The sequence below is a fragment of the Chrysemys picta genome, chromosome 3 (genome assembly GCF_011386835.1).
Source record: "Chrysemys picta bellii isolate R12L10 chromosome 3, ASM1138683v2, whole genome shotgun sequence".
Lineage (NCBI taxonomy): Eukaryota > Metazoa > Chordata > Testudines > Emydidae > Chrysemys > Chrysemys picta.
Window position 1 is genome coordinate 188,089,131 of NC_088793.1, and position 19,429 is coordinate 188,108,559.

Genomic DNA, 19,429 nt, shown 5'->3' on the forward strand with positions numbered 1-19,429 from the left:
AGCCAATGGCACGGTTGGGCCTTTTTCATGCCTGCTTTCCTGAACTTCACGTTGGCCTTCAGGCTGGCACAAAACACTACGTTTCTCTGCCAGCATTGAAAGGGTCTGGCTGCTTCACTCTCCTATTCTGCCAGTAAATCAGAGAATCAGTTGTGCAATTTCATTTAAGCTCAGATAACTAATTATTAACCATGGTCTCAGCATTCAGTGTGGAGATAATGGGATCACTGAGGCAATGTTCCACTAGGTCAGAGGTGGAGCATTGCAGTCAATATGGGTTTTTTTAATTGTTGAGCAATGGGGTCAATTCTGTAAAAGTGAATGAAAATGTATTAACAAAAAATCTGATTTATAACCACAATGTTTCTTTCAGCTTTTCTCTGAGTGCTCACCCTAGGGGACCCTAAATGATTTTTCACCCTTAATATCAAAACCAGGATGCATATAAGAAGGTGTGATGATAAGTCTCTTTTTAAAGAACTGCTCTGAATTATGCAGAGAGGGGCCTTAAACTAACCCCTGGATCCAGATATCTCCACATTTTGAATATGAATCCAGATATGATTCAAAGGATAGCCCCTGTGTCTATAATGGGCCAAACCGAAGCACAGACCTGAATGCCTCTGAAGTTTGGGAGTGCTCAGTTTGGGATTACTATCCAGATGTTGCAGCTCAAGCCCATCTTTGATATCTCACTCTTATTCATTTAAAAGGAAGCCCCAGGAACCCTAGCCCACCAAGATGTTAATTTGCATGGTGAGAAGCGCTTCTTATTTCTTGCAAACTGCAAAACGTGTTCTGAAAGCAACGACAACATTTTAGATCCTGCTGCTTGTACTAGTAGTCTGTCTTGCCATTCGTTTGTGCTTTTGGGACATGAGCAGTACAGCAGGCCAGCTTCAAGTTCATAAACCATTTGCCATCCCATTTTTAGACTGGTTCCACATTAGCTAAGGACATTACTCTGTAAACATGGGTGAGATTTTCAAAAGTGCGCAGTGATGGCATAACTCTGCTGCCACTGAATTCCATGGGAGTTTTGCTGCTGACTTCTCTGGGAATAGTTCGACCAGTGCTGAGAACTTTGCTTTGTAAACATTGTGTCTCAGAATAAAAGAGTGGTGGCCCTCAACTGCTTGGCCAAGAGTTATGAAAATATCTTCTTTAGTATCAATCCATATAGGTTCAGCAGTTCCCCAAGTTTTGCTTTGACTTTGGGGTCCAAATGAACTCCAAACCTGAACATGGAATGGTTGAGTTTCACCTGCTTTGGCATGAGAATCATCCTAACTCTCTACATTTTGTATGGTAAAGACCCAGTTCGGACCAAGTTCACTTTGAAAATGGCTTCAGGACCCCTCAAAAGGCGTGTGAATCTCAGCAAACCTTCACATAGTTTGTACTGTGTCTCTCCTTCTCTGCCATCCAGGACGTCCAGGCTGAAGTATATAGGGAAGCATTTCCTTGTAAGAAGTCTCATTTGGGGGATGCCGCAAATGAAGTTTTGTTATTATTTAACCGTCTCTGAAACGATGTATTGTAAGGTCTCTCTCATCTTGGAAAGGAAGGCAGCAACTATGTACCTGACTGCTCAGCTGTTATCAGTGATGATCAGCTCACTCTTAGGAAGTATCACCTATGGACTGGTTCATAACTGATATTACCGTAGAGGCCTCAAATGAGATCTGCACTCCATTGTGTTAAACCCCACAAAATGTATTGGTATCTCTCCTTCTACAGATGGGGAACTGGATCACTAACTGAGGCAAGTATCCTTATTCAGGATAGCACTAATGCATGGGCTTAAGTCTCACTGTAGTCCATCTTTGCTCAGGACAGCACTAACTGATAACTGATTGATTTCACTGGGATTTAAGCACCTGCTTAAAGTTAAGCACATGCTTAAGTGCTGTCCTGAATTGGGATAGATTTAAGCACATACTTTTTAGGGTTTTCTTGTATCAGGGCCAGGGAGATTAAGTAATATGCCCCTGGTCACGCAGGAAGTTTGTGGCAAAGCCAGAAATTAAAATCTGATCTCCTAAATCCCAATCCAATGCTTTAATAGTACAACCTCTCTAAATGAGGATAGACATCTTTATTACCAGGTGATATTCCCCCTGGGCTGGGGAATTTTAATATGAAAGATATTGGACTCCCCCTAGGGAATGTATCATTGCAAGGTTTCCATCTATTTAGATCTAATCGTACAAGTATCAATAACATTCTGGTTTGCTTCTGTTTGGAATACTGCTCAATGGGCAAAATCAGGAGTTACTAAATCATTCAGGTTCAGGTTCCACATTTCTCATAAGGCTGGGATGGGAGGTGGGAAGGGGAGTCTTTTAAAATGACAGTAGGAAATGTTGATTCATTTTCAAGTTGTACCAGGTTCTTACAACCATGATTTCTCATATTCATTTGCGGAGAGGCATTGTAGGATATTAGATTTGACTCTTAAGTTGCATTGCTAGGAAAATGTTTATTGTGATACAGAATGTAAATAAAGGATGAAACTGAACATGGCATACTGATTTTCTATAACCATCATCTACGATGATAGAGTCTAGCTTATACCTTAAGTGAAACTTGCAGAGCAGGTACTGGTACTACCAAGTACTGCATAGGTGTCTTTTACAAAGCTGCTTGGGCCTGGCATGAAGATCATGCCACTTTAAAGAGAGAATCTGTTATTGTGATGTTTGTGAGAAGAGAACAAGTGGGAAAGTCACTTTCAAGTGCAGCTCAGTGCTCTTTTAATGAGGGATGGGGTCTTCTTCAGAACCAGCCAACTACTGAGGAGGAGCTGACACCCTTAGTAGTCGACATCCTCAAAACAGCTGACAGCTTCAGATAAATCAGTTTGTGTACTTCCTCCTCTTTTCACATCACCTGCAGTGACAGGAAAGCACTAATTTCCTTTGAGAGGGAGAGAGAGAGATGGATGCATGCATGCATCCTGGGCATGTTGATCCTTCAGTGTAAAATTAACACAAACAGAGGCCAGGGAGAACTGGGAATAGGCAAAGCACTTTGTCAAGAGAAAGGGTTTGCTGCAGTATGAAACTGTATTCATCATATGGTAATTTACAAATATGCACACAGCACAGTCACATTATATTATCCCCTGGAAAAAGAAGCTATGACAAATACAGCATGTTTGGTGAACCAATTGCCCAATTCATATCTATAATTCTTTCCTGCTCACACAGGACATATGCCAAGCCGATTGGCACGGAGCAGGGTCGCACCCACCCACTCGTGAGCAGGAGCAGTACTGGGGTGTTGCTTGCTATTATACCTGGGCAATGAAGATGTTATACCAGCTGGTGCATAGACATAGGGATTTTTATGTGATTTTCCTTTTAAGAGAAAGTGAGCCAGTGGCATGATAGAATATTAATTAATTGTGTTTACAATAAAAAACAAAGTACTGTGCACTTACACAATCCTAAGAAACAGGTCTAGGTAACTATACATTTAAAATTCCATGCAGGAAATCTATAATAAGGTGTTAAACCATCTTGTGATTTTATATAGGTCCTATTGTAAAGACACAGTCTGATTGTACACAGTCATACTCTTACTGTATCAACTAGCCCTCAGCTAATGCATGTGATGTAGCTAGACAGTATAGACAGTGGGTGTAATTTCCAAACAACAAAGGGGAGCTTGGTACACAGCTCCCATTGATCTTGGGGACACATATAGATAGAACTCTACATATCATAACCATTGACCAATACATCAAATGTTGCTGTGTGTATTTGGTGATCAGGAGTTGATTGTATACCAGTCAAAGAAATAGAAATTATTCTCAATACGTTCCATCTGAAAATGGGGTTTTCCCATTATGTCTTTATTGATTCTGTGTTTAGTCACCTTTCAAGATGACTCGCATTAGTATTAATGAGCATGATTTGTGGGCACAGAAAGGAGTATATCTTCCTATTGTCTGTGACTATTAATTATATTACAGATGCCAAATCTGTCTGATCACATGGAAAACCCAGCTGTCTCATACCATCTTCTCAGGTTTGTATTTACAAAATCAATTGTTTGTCAGTTGCTTGCTATAATCAATATAATGTTAAGTATTGACTATACCCTCTTTCACAGGAAGACCTAGCAGTGCGCTTCCTAGATACATTGCCTGAGGGTGTCGTGTGAATAAATGGTGTTACATAAATTAGATATTATGGGCCATTTAAAGGGTTGCACATTCGTGAAAAAAAGGAACCTTCTGAAGAAACTCTACAGGTAAAAGAGTCAAATAATATTCATTCCCCAGAAGCTATAGCCACATCACCCATACCTCCCCACTCACACAAAGCACATCCCCTGCTCTGGCTAGAAACTCCAATCAGCACCAACAGCAAGACTTTTCATCTTTTCTTCTTAGATCTAAAATAATAAAAACGCCTTTTAAATTGGTCATTTAACCACCCCATTCCCAGGTGCATAGTTGCAGGAGATTCAGGCTTTGGGGGGGAGATTTTGAGAGGCACAGCTGGGAGATAGGCACCCAACTGACTTTCAGCGGGAGCTGAACTGCCCATAGTGCCTCTGAAAAATCTCCCTCCAAACCCTTTCTTTCAGGGAGCTGTGATATGCATCCAGACATGACCATGCACTATCCAATTCCAAGAGGTTGAAGCTCTCCCCACTGTTTGGCACTTGGTGCTATTATTATTACTTATAATTTGTTCTTTTGTAGCACCTAGGAGCCCCAATGGAACAGGAACCATTTAAAACAAAACAAAACAAAACAAAAGCAGATTTGGGTTTACCGGGTCTCCCAACTTTTTTTTAAGTTGACAGTGGCTACAATCTTGCTGAGATGCATCAGGTTATGTCACTTAAGTCACCCAAGGTTTCATCACTTATATAATGGGACATGACTGATGTGATCTGATCAGACAAGTCACAGCAATGACGTGTCACACCAGGAAATCTAAACAGAGACATTTTTCTGACAACCATTTAAAACACTTGGAAATTTACATTCTTCAGAAATTACACACACATACACGCACACACACGGTTTGCTGCATTAAATTTTTGAGGTATGTGTGATAGGCACTCAGGCAACTAGGTACTACTAATAAAAAACAATACATTATGATATGTAGCTTTTTTTCCCAGCCTCTTCATTGCCTAAGCTCCTGCAATTGCTCCATGCAAATGGACCCTTGGGCCCATGCTTATGGATACGAAGGAATTTCTTCATCTCCCACCCACACCCCCCAAGCACAGGAAGAATGCTCTTCTGAAAAAAAGAAGCAGAGGATGGCTAAAATGCTCTCGCAGTACCCTATACCCCAAGTGAGGTGCTTTTATGGGGGCCAGGCCAGGACCCCAACCCCATGACTTCCTGCTAATATCTAGTATATGGCACTGGGGATCTATACATTTAACATTTTTTAAAAGAAGTGTAGTGACTTCTGGGTTGCTGCCTCCCGCCTGCCTCAAGGATTTCTGCATGCAACAACACTGCACGGGCAAAATGGCTCTTACTCACAGCAGGCATAGTGTATTGAAAGGCTACAGATACAGGTCAGAACACAAAGTAATAATGCTATAATCTAATAATGGTTTCAGGGTTTCTTTACATTGATGAGCACATCAGCAGAGCTGCTTAGTAAATAGCTATTATTAATTATTATTTTTAAATGACAGTGACAATTAATGAAATAAAAGTCAGAATAAATGTATATAAACAATGGAGGTTAAACATAAACAATAAACAAAAATAAACTGTCCTCCCTGAACAATGCCACCAGATGACCATCTGCTCTAGCACTTTTATTAAAACAACAAAGCGCTAATGTAATATCCAGTAATATATCACCATACTTTAAGCGTCCTTTTCTCATTCATTAAACACTGTTCTCAGATTTAATTGAAGCCTCTGCAATTGTCCTTACTCTAGGCCAAGTTTTGTATTTCATTATTTAGCAATATGTGACGGAGTCATGCTATTGTCTCTCAAGCAATCCTCTTATCCTTCCTATAACAAAAAAGGATGCCCACAGAAATACCAAATACCACATTCAGCTTTCTAGTAAAACGTCCCTTAGTGAATTGTGCAAAAAGGTTTTTGATTTAGACTTAAGAATAACAAACGTTGGGTATATTTTTCACTGCTGACCCCCATATGACATGTCCATAACCCCTTTCACAGCAGGAATGTCGGCCTAAAGGCATCTTAGCAGCTAAAATGAGCGACTAGAGGCTTTCCTGTTTTTATTATATATATTCAGTTTATAAGTGGAGTCCTCTTAAAGACAAGTCATTCTTTTTCTTAGGTCAACTTCACTCTAGACCTGATCCAGCCGGGAGCTGAGCACCCTCAACTCTGATTGACTGACAAAGAATCAGAGCACCTAAGCACCTCACAGGAGATGATCAGCAGCTGCAGATTCTCTATAACCAGAGTTGCAGTTTGTACATTGTGATCTGGGGCTTTTCTTCTTTGGTACAATAAACTGCACAGAGTGGCCTGGAGCAAGACTCCACAGTTGAATTTCATGAGTGCCCTCTATGTTCATAAAGGTCTTAACAAAACTCCTACCTCTAAAAACTCCTCAACTTTGGGGGAGTCCTCATGAGCTCCTGTCCTTTGCAGTTCTCATTCATTGCTACCATACATAGGATTTCATTTTATTCAGATTGATCATAGGCAGGTTCCACTGTAAAATCAACAGTTACTCAGCTGATGCTTTTTTATAAATCTCGGCTTAATGGAAACAGCCCATACAGTTTGCTTAGAAAATTACAATAATTGTGAGTTTGTAGCTCCACTCATATCCTTCCCCCACCCAAGTTTTACACAGTGCAGATGTAGTCACACATCCACAAGTTGGCACGGTTAAAACCAGCTGTATAAGTGTGACGTGGACTCACATATATCTGTGCACCCACATGCTTGTTTCCCTTGCAGTTTTAGTTTTGCACAGAGATACGGCATGGAAAAGTTAGAATACACATCGCTTAGGCGAAGCTTCAAGGAGCCTGGAGGGGTTATGCTACTGCTAAGCCCCTGTACACCACCCTGAAAATATACTCCTGCCCTTGCACAAGCTTTAAAGTGACATGGCATTAGGAGCATAAAGCTACCTGTTAAGGTAACTCTTAGTGCAGAAAGACCTACTGAAATCAATGTGATTATACTTAATACAAGTGCTAGGGATAGTTTGCAATGCAACACAGTAGATTCTAAAAATCCTCATGGAACGTAACTTTAGGAAATTTGCAGTGGTGATTTTCAATTAAACAACTCAATTTTGGGAGGAAAGGAGAGGTTTGCTGAAATATTATGAAAGGTCTACAGGCATCATTATAGTTGGGGTGTATGTGTATTTGTGTCTACGGGTATACGATATGAGAATATATTCATCTAATCCTTCTTGTCTAGTGTGCTACAGATAACACAGTATGCCTTAAAAATAAAGGGGAAGATTTGTTATAGGCGCATCACAGCTGATACTACAGGTTTCAGAGTAGCAGCTGTGTTAGTCTGTATCCGCAAAAAGAACAGGAGTACTTGTGGCACCTTAGAGACTAACAAATTTATTAGAGCATAAGCTTTTGTGGGCTACTGCCCACTTCTTCGGATGCATATAGAGTGGAATAAATTTGTTAGTCTCTAAGATGCCACAAGTACTCCTGTTCTTTTAGCTGATACTACATTACCCATGCTCATAAATGAGGTGTGGCAATTCAGGAACACATGTCACAACCAGGGCATGGGCAGCTTTACCTAGTGGTCAGAGCAGGACTCAGGCACTCAGAGTCCAAGGCGAAGCCAGAGGGCAAATTGGAGAGTCAGATAGGGTCAGTAAAAAGCAACAAAGAGTCCTGTGGCACCTTAAAGACTAATAGATATATTGGAGCATAAGCTTTTGTGGGTTAATACCCCCTTCGTCAGACGCATGTAATGGAAATTTCCAGAGGCAGGTATAAATATGCAGGCAAGAATCAGTCTGGAGATAACGAGGTTAGTTCAATCAGGGAGGATGAGGCCCTCTTCTAGCAGATGAGGTGTGAACACCAAGGGAGGAGAAACTGCTTTTGTAGTTGGCTAGCCATTCACAGTCTTTGTTTAATCCTGATCTGATGGTGCCAAATTTGCAAATGAACTGCAGCGCAGCAGTTTCTCTTTGGAGTCTGGTCCTGAAGTGTTTTTGCTGTAAGATGGCTACCTTTACATCTGCTATTGTGTGGCCAGGGAGGTTGAAGTGTTCTCCTACAGGTTTTTGTATATTGCCATTCCTGATATCTGACTTGTGTCCATTTATCCTTTTATGTAGGGACTATCCAGTTTGGCCAATGTACATAGCAGAGGGGCATTGCTGGCACATGATGGCATATATAACATTGGTGGACATGCAGGTGAATGAACCAGTGATGTTGTAGCTGATCTGGTTAGGTCCTGTGATGGTGTCGCTGGTGTAGCTATGTGGGCAGAGTTGGCATCGAGGTTTGTTCCTGAGTAAGAGTTGTTATGGTGCGGTGTGTGGTTGCTGGTGAGAATATACTTAATGTTGGCGGGTTGTCTGTAGGCGAGGACTGGCCTGCCTCCCAAGGTCTGTGAAAGCAAGGGATCATTGTCCAGGATGGGTTGTAGATCACTGATGATGCGTTGGAGAGGTTTAAGCTGAGGACTGTAGGTGATGGCCAGTGGAGTTCTGTTGGTTTCTTTCTTGGGCTTGTCTTGTAGCAGGAGGCTTCTGGGTACACGTCTGGCTCTGTTGATTTGTTTCCTTATTTCCTCGTGCGGGTATCATAGTTTTGAGAATGCTTGGTGAAGATCTTGTAGGTGCTGGTCTCTGTCTGAGGGGTTGGAGCAAATGCGGTTATACCTCAGCGCTTGGCTGTAGACGATGGATCGTGTGGTGTGACCGGGGTGGAAGCTGGACGCATGAAGGTAGGCATAGCGGTTGGTCGGTTTTCTGTATAGGGTGGTGTTAACATGACCATCACTTATTTGTACTGTGGTGACTAGGAAGTGGACCTCCCGTGTAGATTGGTCCAAGCTGAGGTTGATGGTGGGGTGGAAGCTGTTGAAATTGTGGTGGAATTCTTCCAGAGTCTCCTTCCCATGGGTCCAGATGATGAAGATGTCGTCAATGTAGTGTAGGTAGAGAAGGGGTATGAGTGGATGAGAGCTGAGGAAGCGTTGTTCCAGGTCAGCCATAAAAATGTTGGCATATTGTGGGGCCATGCGAGTGCTCATGGCGGTGCCACTGGTCTGGAGTATATATTGTCACCAAATTTGAAATAATTGTGCATGAGGATAAAGTCAGAGAGCTCAGCAACAAGTTGTGCTGTGTCATCATCAGGGATACTGTTCCTGACAGCTTGTATTCCAAATGTGTGTGGGATGTTTGTGTAGAGAGCCTCCACATCCATGGTGGCTAGGATAGTGTTTTCTGGGAGATCACCAATGCATTGTAGTTTTCTCAGGAAATCAGTTGTGTCATGGAGATAGCTGGGAGTGCTGATGGCATAGGGTCTGAGTAGAGAGTCCACATATCCGGATAGTCTTTCAGTGAGAGTGCCAATTCCAGAGATGATGGGGCGTCCGGTCAGGTTACCAGGAGATCGGAGTCCAACTTCCTGTTCCTGTGCTGTATTTAAACAGAAGCTGTGAACCAATCAAGACCTCTCGTATTCTGCTAATCAGATTCCAGGACTGGAGTCCTCTGTCAGGATTCAGCTTCTATTCTGGCAACTGTTAGCAAGGCAATGGGTGGCAGGTTGGTACTTACTAGCATCTAAGAGCTCTGTGAACAGCGTTGAAGACTTGTGTTCACTGACAATATGAAGCCATTGGTCATGTACACTAGTGGGTATTGCTGCCTTGCTACTCCCACTCCAAAACAGGGCTAGTATCAGCAATTTGGGACTCTCAGCCAACTGAAGGATGTTGGTTGGACTGTAGAGGAGTTAGCAAGTCCAGACTCTGGTGACACTTATGTCCTCAGGAGTTCTGCCCTGGTAACATTACTGCCAGTGTGTAAGAGGAGCAAACCAAAGACTGTGATAATAACAGCTGTTTGCCCCTCAGCTCCTGTGTTTCATGAATATGTAGCTATATGTTGTTCTTCTCCATGATTACTGGATACACATAGTCTCCATGTCTGTCTTATCTTTGCCTGTATATAATCAGGCTGACTAACTTTTATCAGCATTTCACAAGCACAATGATAGAACAAACTTTTGCCATATCAGTAGTTTCTTAAAAAGAAAAGTGTCACTTACTGTCCCTGCATTCCATGGGCTGGCTATATAGGGCCTTGCTCATCATGGCACACTCTCAGCTGCCATAACCAGAAATGTCCTAGGAGCTATGCCTCCTCTTCTCATCTTTCAGCCCCTCTCTATTCCCCTTCTGGCAAGTTCCTTTCTATATATTGGTGTATGGGAGTAGACCAATGCTGGATGGTCAGAACGGGCTGTCTAATTGTGGGTTCTGCACATGCCAGCCAAAGGTAAAACAAGTAATAGCAGGATTAGCCTACTGCCAATGAGGAGACGATTTCCTTTGGCATCAGTAGTGTATAAGGTATGGATATCTATGGATGATAGGGAGTTGAGGCTGTCGTTGATCTAGTAACTCCTGGCCCTGATTCTCCAGTGCCTTCTGGCAGTGCAAAGAAGCTGTAATTCTGTTAAATGTTCCAAGCCAGGATTCCCTTCTCTGGGGCAATATTCCTACCTCCTCCCTTCCATGCCCCATGCTGCAGGGAGTACAGCCAAGGCTGTTGGAATGCCCAGGGGGATTCGAATGGCACCTGCTGGCCCTGAGATTGGGGAGCCACAACAGTGGATTAAGGCCACCTGATTTTTATTCCCCTCTGCTGGTCTGGGTAAATCTGACCTACATCTTAGCTCTGCCTGGCTGAGCTCATGAGAGGATTATAGCCACAGAAAGAAAGCAGGATAGGTTTTCTGCATGGGTATAAAAAGGGTTGACTCTACCACACTCTCCTGGCCCTCTATTTTCTGTTCTTCAGGGGACACCCAGATTGCATCTGGCTTTGGTGTAAATCCTGCAAATAGCTCATAAATCATGCAATCTTAGGGATCCAGTCTCCCCTCAATACACCTGCATAGTTTCCATTAATATTAATGGGAGTTACATGGGTGTATCAAGAACAGAATAGTCCTTTCCGCGAACAGGGCTGCAAATCTAGTAACCTTGACCTACCTCCATAAGCCTGCACTTGAACTCAGCTGCATAAAATTCTGTAATCTATTTGGCATGTTAAATATTTCAAATTTTAAAATGTAGCAGTCAGAACCAAAACTATGCATAATATGTGATAAGATTTTAATTCAGCTGATCCTGATAAGGGGAAAGAGGAGAGACTTGGGTCTATTTTGTATTTTGGGTAATTTATTTCAAGACATGTGGGCCACTTTTGTGGGTTTGTTGTTTTGTTTGTTTTCCCCCAAAACCCAAATTATCTTCCTCTCCTCAAACCCATTGGACTATTTAATATTAAGAACATGTGCATATGCAAATTAGACTATGGTGCACATAAATTTCACTTTACAGGACAGTTTGAAATGTACTTGTGTGAGCCAATCAAATTACATAAATTTACTATGCACAAGAGCTCATTAATATTAATTGGGGTGCAGGCACTGTGTAGTAGCCCATGCCACCATTAGAGATGGACCCCTTATTTTAATTGTGTAGCAAGAGTTAAAAAAAAATCAATGCCTATGACTTGATTTAAATATGTAATTTTTTTCCAGGTAGTCTTCAGAACAGCACCAGAACAGTATTAAAAAATACAGAGCAGACCTTTTCTAAGACAGATGGCACACAATGAGGTTAAAAAAAGTATCTTGAGATCCAACCTGCAAGAACAAAAAAAATTGCTTGCATTGTTGTTTTCATTATCTTGCTTCTGTCATTTCATGAGCTTTGTATCTTGCAAGGAAAGAAAGAAGGGAGAAAAACTGTGAAATTAATCTTTTGTGCATGGCCTGATAAAGAAGAGACATGCTCAGACAAAAGATAGACTGAGAGAAGGTACCGTGATTGATGACTAAAGTAAAGGTGTCAGAAGAGTATTATGTAAATTACTGGAGGCACAGACCATTTCAGAGAGAATGAGAGGGAGAAGGGAAGCGAGAGAGAGAAAAAGGACTGCAGAGTCGATGTCACCAAGACACTGGTCCCCAAGCGCCAATTTCTTGCCATCTTTCATCTGCTCAGACAAGCTCACCTCACATTCTATTTGGTTTGCACAATGTAACAAAGGAGAAAAAACTGTCAACATTAGCATGAATATAGTCCAAAAGAGGGGTTTGAGCCAGCAATGTCTGAAGTGAATCAGTAGGTAGGGAAGTTTAAGAGAAGCAGCCTGGGTACTTATGTGTGTTTGTGTGAGACATGTCAAGAGAGGTTGGGGCTAATGGCAGTTTCCCTTTTTAGTCTATGCCAAAATTAGGATTTTATAAGCATGTCTAATTTCTTTCTTTATCTCCAATACCTCTCTCTCTCTCTCTCCCTCTCTCGTCATCTTTGCACACTTGCACACACACACACACACACACACACACACACAGCATGTGTGTAACTGTGTGTGTGTGTATATATATATATATATACAAACACTCAAATATATATGGGCTTAAATTCTGCCCTAGGGTGAAACTCCCACTGATAATAATTACTGTGGCATCCACTTGTGAAAGGGTTGAATTATGCCCATATAGTTTGTATGCCAGTCTCTCTCTCCAATCTAATCTATGTCTATACATACATACTATGTATACGTGTGTATAGAAGTAGATAGATGATAGATGAACAACTAACTTGTCCACCCCAGACTCATGCCAAGAAACCTTTTATGTCATACAATGCTGGCACAGGATGAGAGAGAGAGAGACAATTAAATCGCCCATCATCTTTTGTTCAAGTTTCCACTACTCAGCTCTGTAATAACTTAAAGAGTCCAACAGGAGGTGCTATCTTAGCAGATCGTGTACTGTATTTTTACTTAAATATATTATCCTCTTAAATACCCACTGTATTTTTGTATTTTTACCTGTAAGAAAATATCCTCTCATCAATGGTCTAGCAGGCTCTTCTGAAAGTTTTTCCTTTGTTCCTGACTGTATGATTAATCTAGTTCCTGCTTTAAAACCAGTTATTATGTATTGTCTTTTGAATTTCACCTCCGACATATCTTTGCCCCTTATTTAATTCTATTACTGGCTTTTATTCAAAAACCTCATGTTACAGAAGGAAAAACAACTACAAATGGTCACCTATCACCTGCATGGTAACAAGTGAAAAGAGCATTCAGATGAGAATTCAATATCAAATTGACATTTGATGTAATGCATTACACGTATGTAGCATGCATTAATAATAATACTCTGTACTTACAATACATAATACACTACAGACATTAACTAATTAACCCTCCCAGCACCCCTGCAGGGTAGATTAGTAATATTTTCCATGTATAAAATGGAGGCAGAGAGAAACAAAGATGGGTTAGGTGACTTAGATGATTATCAGTCTCAACTATTGCTCCATTCACTGAACACAGTTTTTGCTCACTTATGATGACCTTGGACCAAATCCTGCATTCAGTACAATAGTCTAAATCTGAGCTACTCCCATTGAAATCAATAGCATTATATTGGATTTACACCACTGCAAGAGAAAGCAGGATTTGGCCCCACGGCTACAACTTTGTCTATGCCCACTGCTCCGCAACCTCATTTTAGGCATAGGGGGCATCTGTATCTATAGCCACACTTGTGGAAATAAAATCTTGGTTTTCCCTTCCCCTGCTGCTCTTTGTGCTGCTCTTTGTCCTGCATTACTGTTGAGCATCAGATGATGTTCAGGGATGTGGCTTTTTCTATAAAGGAGCCAGAGTCATGGCATTCCCAGCAAGAATCACATCAGAACAGAGAATGACATTGCAAACAAAAGCATTTTCTGAATTTTTTCTTCAAATTTGGATCAAATATCACATGGACACAACTTCACTTTTAATACAAGTGTCTGAGTGACATTATAATGAGGTTTTATTGCAAATTGTTTATATTTCACATTTCCCAAGTGTTCTGTTGGCAACGTAGGTCAGACAGGACAGATTGTGGAAAAACAACTCTTCTTTTTGCTGGATTTTTCATTGTTTTTCACCCACTCCCTCCCACTGTACATGGGGAACATTACAATAGATAGAGAAGATTTTAAATTCAAAGAGGTAGATTTTTTATGCCATCAGTTCACCCTTTAAAGGATTGAAATGAACAATATTTGACTCTTCCCGAAGAGATAAAATTGGTGTCCTGGGCATTATGTTCAGTGCAAATCAACTTTTAAAAGTGTCAGTGAATTCACATTTTTAAGCAATACTTTAGTTTGCAAGACTGAAACTCTCCTTAATAAGAATCTCTCAAAGGAAGTTGTCATTTTAGGCTGCAGAAACCAAAACCCTTCCAAAATCAGGTGCTTAGAAATTTTTTTGAAGTACTTTAATAATTTAAATTGCTCCCTCTGCACATGCCTAGAACCCAAATCCCTTTGCCAACTGAAGTGCTTATATAAAAATTTGACAGCTCTTATAATTTTAAATTGCTGTACACTCAGTATGCCCAGAACCTTGATCACTTCCAAATTCAAGGACTTATAAAAATTTGAAGCACTCCAATAATTTTAAATTGGAATGCACAGTGTAGAGTGATTTAAAATTATTGGACTGCTTCAATTTTTTTAAAGGTCTTCAATTTGGAAGTGAGTCAAGCAGCATTCTAATACAGTAGTTTAAAACATACTGTACTGATCTAAATTTTAACATCTAAAAATAATGACAATTAAACCAAATAAACTATTTTGAAAGTGAGGATGGCTATACCTAGAAAGCTAGAAAAACCACAACTTCAGGCTGTCTGGTCCTCCTTATCAGGTGAGTCGAGGGAAAAAATAAACACTCAGATGACGTCAGTGAAATTGTGATCACAATAGTGATCACACATCAACATGACGGATGCTGCACCAACCCTTTTAGGAGATGAATAGGGAAGAATAAGAGAGGGAATAGCAGGCATCTCACATATTGAAACCATGTGAACTCCATTGATGGTGTTATGGCGGATAGACCTTCATTGTATTCTGAGTTTGAACACCCGCCCCTCCCCCCCGAGCCACTTATTTCCTATTTTGAGGGTTTAAGTAGAACTTAAGTGGTACAAAGGGCTCTCAGCACATGGATGAATTTCACCCCAGTATTTTCTCCTGAAAGGACGAGTAAATGTGAGCAAAAGGGCTTTGCTTATGCAAAAATACACCCCAATGCAGTGGGTTCATGATAAGAAATGTTTAAGCCTAATATGTTGCACCTATGTAGCTGGCTACTGCCAGGCATGGTGAAAGACTGGACATGGCACACTGATTTCCTTCCATATGAGGCTTTGAGAAGGTGGCTCCAAACTATTTACAGACCTGCTGGCCATAGTCTCGTGTGGGGATGGGATATAGTGGAGACCCATGGCAACTGTCCCATGCACAGTTCACAGAGATGTGTGGCATTCCCAAGCATAGACTTCCCATTGCTTTCCTTCATTGTGAATGGAAATGTATAATTTCCACTAAGGCTTGGTCTACACTCACCCCCCAAATCGAACTAAGGTACGCAACTTCAGCTACGTGAATAACGTAGCTGAAGTTCGAAGTACCTTAGTTTGATCTTACCTCGGTCCACACGCGGCAGGCAGGCTCCCCCGTCGACTCCGCGGTACTCCTCTCGTCTAACTGGAGTACCGCAGTCGACGGCGAGCACTTCCGGGTTCGACTTATCGCGTTCAGACAAGACGCGATAAGTCGAACCCAGAACTTCGATTGCCAGCCGCCGAACTAGCGGCTGGGTGTAGACATACCCTAAGTCAAGATCTTACACTCTTATGCAACAGATCTCAGCATTAGGCGCCTGGGTTTTCAAAAATGTGCTTTTGCCAGCTATCCACGCTTCTTTTAATTTCTTTACTTCTTTTGGATGGATTAGATTTACTAGAGAATTTTGTATCAGGACTACTAACACTGTATACTAAATTTGGAGTTGGTTGGTATTTCTAGTATATATGCTTAATTTTAAGGGTGGGAGGGAAGGCTATGAATTGGCTTAGTTGGCTATGAACATTTGCTCTAGATTTGGAACTTAGCATTCAGCATCTCAGAAGAGGAGTCAACTTTGGCTGTGGCAAAGTTTCTTCAGAAAAAATCACTCTGGACATATTAATGTTGGGGAATAAAAAAAATAATTTAAGTCCCCATATTTTCCATGTATTTTTGAACATCTGCAATGAAAACTGAGAACATAAGAACAGAAGAATGGCCATACTGTGTCAGACCAAAGGTCCATCTAACCCAGTATGGTGCCCTTCTGACAGGTGCCCCAGAGTGAATGAACAGAACAGGTAATCATCTAGTGATCCATCTCCTGTTGCCCAATCCCAGCTTCTGTCAAACAGAGTCTAGGGACACCATCCCTACCCATCCTGGCTAATAGACACTGATGGATCTACCCTCCATGAACTTATCTAGTTCTTTTTTGAACTCTGTTATAGTCTTGGCCTTCACAACATCCTCTGACAAGGAGTTCCACTGGTTGACTGTGTGTTGTGTGAAAACATACTTCCTTTTGTTTGTTTTAAACCTGCTGCCTATTAATTTCATTTGGTGGCCCCTAGTTCTTGTGTTATGAGGAGTAAATAACACTTCCTTATTTACTTTCTCCACACCAGTCATGATTTTATACACCTCTATCATAACCCCCCTTAGTCGTCTCTTTTCCAAGCTGAAAAGTCCCAGTCATATTAATCTCTCCTCATATGGAAGCCGTTCCATACCCCTAATCATTTTTGTTGCCCTTTTCTGAACCTTTTCCAATTCCAATATATCTTTTTTGAGATGGGGCGATCACATCTGCATGCCGTATTCAAGATGTGGGCATACCATGGATTTATATAGAGGCAATATGATATTTTCTTTCTTATCTATCTCTTTCTTAATGATTCCAAACATTCTGTTTGATTTTTTGACTACCACTGCACATTGAGTGGATGCTTTCAGAGAACTATTCACAATGACTCCAAGATCTCTTTCTTGAGTGGTAACAGCTAATTTAGACCCCATCATTTTATACATATAGTTGGGATTATGTTTTCCAATGTGCATTACTTTGCATTTATCAATGCTGAATTTCATCTGCCATCTTGTTTCCCAGTCACCCAGTTTTGTGAGATCCTTTTGTAGCTCTTCACAGTCTGCTTGGGACTTAACTATCTTGTGTAGTTTTATATCGCCTGCAAAATGGCTTCAGAATGAGGGCTGGATGCCATTTCATCCATTTTTTCCATCAGTAATATAATCTCATTCATTATCTAAAATGCTCCTTTAAAAAATAATGTTGCATTATTTCTAGTTCACATTCACAGGCTTGTTTCCAAGTTTTTGTTTGTTTTTCCTGTGCATCTCTTTAGTCAGCACAAATCATTCTATGGGGGTTGAAAACAAAAATACAAATGAGATTAGATTAAAAATATAAGGTGTCCAAGCCTGGTTTTACATGATGAACTCATGATTGTATGTAACTGGCTCACGATTTATCACATACATAATATCTGCTTTAAAACATTGTGCAAAGAGGTTTTATTTGATAGGCTGTAATGGTGAGCTGTTATGGTCTAGTGGGTAGATAATGTGCATCTTAAACTATTGTGTAAATACATATTTATATAATAGACCGTAACATTTCCAAAGGAGCCACTGCAGTCAATGCTCAGAGTGAGAAGGAGCTCATATGAGATGAACTCTGGCACTTTTTTCCCCAGCAGGAGCTGAGCAACAGCAATTTCTTCTGAATTAAAGAGGGGGGGAAAGTTTCTTACTGATTCACATGAACAAGAAAAACCAATGCAAAGGCTGTAAAGTGAAACAACAGCCTAAAAGAAATACAGCTGGAAAGAAGAAAGACAAGTGTTCCTGTGAGGGCCTGCTTTGCTTACTTCTCTACACACCATATTTCCTTGCTTGCCAGCTGAGACAGCAGCACTACATGAATGTTCTCCAATTTTTATTTCCCAAAGCTGATAGAATTATTCGTTGTGAATAACAGTCACTGTGGCTTCGATCCTGCAAACACTCATGTGTGGGAGTAACTTTACACGTGGGAGCAGTCCCCATTCAATCCTTTTACAGTTCACAGATCTATCACAGGTGAATCCCGAGACCTACAGATACATTCATTATTTATAAGCATTCACTACAATGTAATCAAATTTGAGAGTCTGTGTTGTTTACAAATGGTTCACTTGGCTATTTGCGATGTGTGACTTGTGACATGGTATTTGTTTCAGCTCCCTGATTGGATGACTGACACTTTTCAAAGAGAAGAACAAATGACAAATCAAGAATAGCTAATAATTCACATCCATTACAGATTTTAGAGCAAACAATCATAGGTTCTGGAACGAGGGGTGCTCCTGCATCCTCTGGCTTGAAGTGATTTCCATTATATACAGGGTTTACAGTTTAGATCAATGGCTTTCAGTAACCTCACTATCCAAATTGTTCCAGTACCTCTGCAAACAATCATTTGTGATAGAATTCTTGAAACTTTGGAGATTCACAAACATTTTCCCAAATACCCAAAGGCCTTCTGAATACAAACAATGAATAACATGACCCCACAAATTGAGCAAATTGACCCAGAATTCACAAAAATGTAACTAGCTGCTTTTAGTATTATTCAAGCATCTCTATTTTAACACAGATTAGTCAAGAGTCTCATGTACACTTTTTAAATGGTTTATGTAAGTAATCAGCAGGCTTTGGCATGAACTGAACCACCAGAGCATAGGCTGGCCTCCCCAGACGGCACAACTCAGTCCTGTCTCTGTAATGGGCCAAACCAGAACACTAAATGCAAACACCTCTGAACCATGCGGAATTATAGATTAAGATACAGACAACACACCTCACTATCTTTAATAGTTGCCCATATTTTTGTATTTATGATATGAGCCATATTGAACGTACAGTGCATATACAATCCTTTATTGTACTGCTGAAAGTGGAATCCCTATTATTTGCAATTATTTCCTAATATGGCCAATATGAGAGGTTATTGCTGCTGAAACGAATGAATAAAAGCATATCTGAGGCAAAAAAGTGCTGGTAGTAAAGTTTAAAAGATCACAGATGAAGATTAATAACCTCAGAAGTCAGGGCCAGGAATACTTAAAACAAGTAAAAAGATATAATAAAGGAAAAAGAGAAGAGCTGTGAGGAACTTTTGTTATGATACACATGAAACTTGTCAGGTTACTCACTGCTAACTTTGTGAACATTTCAGGTGAACCTGGGTCCAATTTCAAGCAAATTTAG

General features: G+C 40.7%; 1 long non-coding RNA gene across 1 annotated transcript in view; it reads left to right on the forward strand.

Annotated features, from left to right (window-relative positions):
* The window catches only part of LOC135982076 (uncharacterized), a 41,364-nt gene extending 38,993 nt beyond the window's left edge, over positions 1-2,371 (forward strand). The window contains exon 3 of the long non-coding RNA XR_010599285.1: positions 374-2,371. This is a non-coding gene — a long non-coding RNA (uncharacterized LOC135982076). The remainder of the gene's footprint in view (positions 1-373) is intronic.
* The last annotated feature ends 17,058 nt before the right edge of the window (positions 2,372-19,429 follow it).